Genomic DNA, 4,936 nt, shown 5'->3' with positions numbered 1-4,936 from the left:
CTCTACCACTTGAGCCACAGCGCCACTTCCCGGCTTTTTTTTTCTTTTTGCTTATGTGGTGCTGAGGAATCGAACCCAGGGCCTCAAGCATGCAAGGCAAGCACTCTACCACTGAGCCACCTTCCCAGCCCTCAATCATAGTTTAATGGAGATTGTCAATGAGAAAACACAGCTGGTACCTAGAGGTTCACACAAATAATTCTAACTACTCAAGAGGCTGATATCTAAGGATTGAGGTTTGAAGCCAGCCCTAGCAGAAAAGTTCTTGATATTCTTACCTGAAATTTTTTTTAAAAAAAGGAAAAAACAGTAAAAAAAAAAAAACAAACAAACTAAGGGACAGCATCTAGGTGCTGACTTCACACACATACCCAAACAAAATACTCATTAAAGAACTGGAGGTATGGCTTAGGTGATAAAGCACCAGCTATGAGTGAAAAAAAAAGCCACACCCTGAGCCCTAGTATGAGTATGTATGTGTGTGCATACACACATGCGCATGTGCACACACAAATACTGATTAAGTGAAGAGCTGACAACTGATTTTAATGTACCAGTCTTCTCATAGCAACTGAGGTCTTACTCAGACCTCATTACCAAAAGATAGTGTCCAAGGCTTTTAAATAAGAAAAACACAAGCATTATTATTTTAATGCTGTTCAAGAATGTTTTTGATACCTTGTCTTAAGGTTGGGATGCCAAGACAGGTGTAGTGGCTCACATCTCTAATCTTACCTGCCAGGGCAGTTAAAGATGGACAGCCCAGGAAAATAAAAGTTTTGAGAATTTACATCTCAACCAGTAAAATGTACTAGGTGCAGGTCTTTCATCACAGGAATCATAAGTAGGGTCATGGTATAAGCTAACCTGAGCAAACAAAGCAAGACTATTAAAAAAAAAAAGTTTCCAGATACCAATGGCTCATACCTGTAAGCCCACATACTCATAAAACTAGGTTCTGAAGATTGCGGCTTGAAGCCAGCCTGGGTGGCAAAGTCCATGAAGTCTCTATGTCCAGTTAGAGACAAAAGAATCTGGCAGTAGTTCTAGTGGTAGAACATGAACCTAGAACAGAACAGCACAAGCCTCAGGACTGGCAAAACAACAGCTGCATGGGGAAACTCAGTGCCAAGTGCATGAGGGAGTGAAAGGAGCTAGTGCTTGGCCCTGAGAAATGCAGTGAGGCAGTTGAAAATAGGTTTTGGAGTCCATGGGTTCAGCATTTGTTTCCTGACTCTACTTCTCTCTGGCTGGCTCCACTTGCATTTTCTCACTGTAAAATAACATTGACTAAATAATGTTTAGTCAATGACTGATGCTGTCATTAATGAGCAAGAACTATCTTAGAGTATAAAATAAGTATCTACAATAAAGCCAGATGCTAGGAAAAGTATGGTGCTTTTAAGAAAAAGAATTTAATACTGGGTGTCATGGCACACAGCTTTAATCACGGCTACTTGGTAGGTGTAGATCAGAAGGATCACAGTTTGAGGTTAGCCCATGTGAAAAAAAAAAAAATTAGTGAAGCTCCATCAATAGTTGAGTGTGGTGGCATGTATCTGCCATTCCAGCTGCTTGGGAAGCATAAGTAGGAAAATCACACCATAAATGGGGAAATAGAAGTCCTATCCCCCAAAACAAAGCAAAAAACACTAGAGCCTAACTCAACTGGTAGAGCGACATCCTAGCTAGCACAGGTCTCTGAGTTCAAACCTCAGTGCTACCAGAGAAAGAAAAATGGAAAAGCAAAAAGAATTTCTGAGGAAAACAAAATGACTTTTGTGGGGTTGGTCCTCAGAAAAACCTTCATGTTCTTCAGAGTAGATGCAGTGCATTTGAAAGACAAATCGGATGCTAGCTGAAGGCTTGCCTGAGATTGGAGTGTCCCTTTCAATGTGCAGCAAGGTGAAGGCTAGAGTAACACTCCTTTTTCTTACTGATGGAAGAGCATACACTCTCCTGGGTGCTGTTAGAGCCTGTCAACCTCACTACCTGAGCAGAAGGTAGGAGGACTCAAGCTGGGAACCAGTGGTGCACATCTTTAATCCTAGCTATTCAGAGGCCAAGATCTGAGGTTTGTAGTTTGAAGCCAGCCTGGGCAGAAAAGTCCATGAGACTTGCACCTCCAAATAAGCACTAACATTCCAGAAGTGGAGCTGTGGCTGTAGTGGTTGAGTGCTAGCTTTTGAGCACAAAAGTTCAGGGGCAGCCCTGAGTTTAAGCCCCATGACTGGCACAAAGGGATATAAAAAAAAAAGAGATAGAAAAAAGAAAAATGTCTGGAAACCATGAGCACAGGCCCAGTCTAGCTGTGTTGAGGATTGTCCCTTATCATTGCTCTGAAGATTCTGTAAAGAAAGGGTACACTATTTATTTGTTGAACAAGATATTCTTGAGCTGGTTTCCAATGGCTCTCAACTGTTAGAGGTTGAGCTCTGAGGATCAATATTCAAAGCTAGCCTGGCAAGGGAAGTCCATGAAACTCTTCTCTCCAGTTACTACAAAAAACAAAAAAATTCTGGAAATAGAGCTGTGTGGTTCAAGTGATAGAGTGCTACCTTTGAGCAAAAACAGTCAGGGACAGTGTCCAGGAACTGAGTTCAAGCCCCATTACTGCACATGCATGCTCTATTTCCATTTCCAGCCTTTTGTTGTTGATACACGCACATGCATGCGCACGCACGCGCGTGTACACACACACACACAAGTTAATCTTTGAGACTTGTAACTAACTTTTAAAAATACCTCCTTTCCCAGCTGAGGCACAAAGGAGACATGGCATATTGCTAGAATGGTTTGCTGTGTTGCTATAAAGTAAATGTCACAGGCCCCATGCCGGTGGCTCATGCCTGTAATCCTAGCTACCCAGGAGGCTGAGACAGCACCCAGGCCCAGAGTTTAAGCCCCACGACCAACAAAAACAACAAAAAACAAAAACCTAAATGTCACAGAAGCAACTAATCCTCTCAGAAATTCTATTTTATGCATAATAAATGAGACAAAAAATGCAAAAGTCAGGCATAATGATGCATGTTGTAATCCCAACACTCAACATGGAGGAGGATCTCCTATTCAAAGCCAGTCTGGGTTCATAGCAAGTTCAAGGTGAACCTGAGCAGCATAATGGAATCCTGTATCAAAAACAAACAGAGTCAGGCACATGTGGCTCATGCCTGTAATCCTAGCTCCTCAGGAGGCTGAGATCTGAAAATGGAGGTTCAAAGCCAGCCCAGGCAGGAAAGTCTGTAAAACACTTATCTCCAATAAATCACTCAGAAAACCGGAAGTGGCACTGTGGCTCAAGTGGTAGAGTGCTCATCTTGAGCTGAAGAGCTGAGGGACAGCCCCCAGGCCCAGAGTTCAAGCCCCACATACGACAAAAAAGAAAAAACAAAAACCAGAAAACATTAGTAGAAAGTAAAAGACCTGGCAGCCACCTTTTCTTCCGATGGAAAGCTGGGAATCACATGTGTAGAAGATGAAAGAGAAGGGCTTTCTGTGTGAATGGTGCTGAAGAATAAGATAAACAAGGTTTGGTTTTCTAAAACTGAAATAATGGGAATTTGACAGATCCAGGAGGAACATTAAAAAAATAGCACATTAACCTAAGCAGGAAGGCATAACTTTGAATTTGGAAAGAGAAAGGAAATGTTCAAATCAGATAAAGTCAAAGAAGAAAGTGTAAAATGAGGGCTTATTAAAAAAAAAAATAGTAGCTGGGTGTGGTGGCTCAAGGCTATAATCCTAGTTGCAGAGTTTGGGGAATGGCCATAAAAGCCAGCCCAGTCAAAAAGTTCATAAGTCTCGATTTCAAGCTGACTGGATGTGGTAGTGCCTGTCTATTACCACAGCTATGAGGAGATGCACAATAGATGTGGGTGGCATTATTCCCAGCAACACAGGGAAGCACAAGAAGAAGGATTGTAAGCCTAGGCATAAACAAGACCCCACCCCAGAAAAAAGTAAGGGGCTGGAGATGTGGCTCAAGCTATAAGAGTACCAGTTTCCTAGCAAGTGTCAAGGCCCTAATGTCAGTCCCCAGTACTGTGCCCCCCACTACCCAAAACAAAGAGAAGCATGATATTTATTTAAGAAAAGTCCATGGGGATAAGGAAAGATTGCTGAGGACTTTGTGTTTATGACCTCAAGTTTCTATTGAAAACTGTGGACATCAGGCAGGGCAGTGGCTCACACCTGTAATCCTAGCTACTCAGGAGGCTGAGATTGAGTTTGAAGCCAGCTGGGGCAGTAAAGCCTATGAGACTCAATTAACTACTGGAAAACCGGAAGTAGAGCAGTAGCTCAAAGTGTAGAGCACTAGGCTTGAGCACACACACACACACACACACACAAGCTCAGAAACAGCGCCCCGGCCCTGAGTTCCAGCCCCACAACCAAGAAAAATAAAGAAAAAATGGACATCTACGTGAACTCGAACTTCGGGCACCTTTAGCTATGTTTAGCAGTCACTTGCAGTAGTCCCTGAATGATCTCCATCATCTGCAATGGTTGCTTTTTATCATGAGGCCTGGGCCTATCCCTGGTCGCCATTTTCTCCTGAGGGTATTAGTGGACAAAAGGATAGAAAGAAGGCAGAGACCTCAACAGATGAGAACAGGCTTTACTCCTGGCTGCAGGAGACTCCATGTAACCCCAAACAGAGTCAGAGAAACAAAGAGTGGGGAGTGAGGCTGTGTTTTAAGGTTTTTTGTTTTTTTTAAATAAACTCCAATGTGAGATCTTCTCTGGAATGTCTTTGTCTTGTCCTATTGGGGGTTTATTGTGCAAACTATCCTGTTTGGGGTTTTATGGTAGGGTATCTACTCTTCTGATGTCAACAGTCCTGTACTTTCAGATAAGGTCAGGATGAAGTTTTCCTGGGAATTACGGGGGAGGGGGGCCCTTGGGGGAAGGGGGTTAGGGGGCCTTGTGAGCA

The sequence above is a fragment of the Dipodomys ordii genome, unplaced genomic scaffold (genome assembly GCF_000151885.1).
Source record: "Dipodomys ordii isolate 6190 unplaced genomic scaffold, Dord_2.0 Scaffold24, whole genome shotgun sequence".
NCBI classification, from domain to species: domain Eukaryota; kingdom Metazoa; phylum Chordata; class Mammalia; order Rodentia; family Heteromyidae; genus Dipodomys; species Dipodomys ordii.
Note: the sequence above shows the minus strand (reverse complement) of the source record.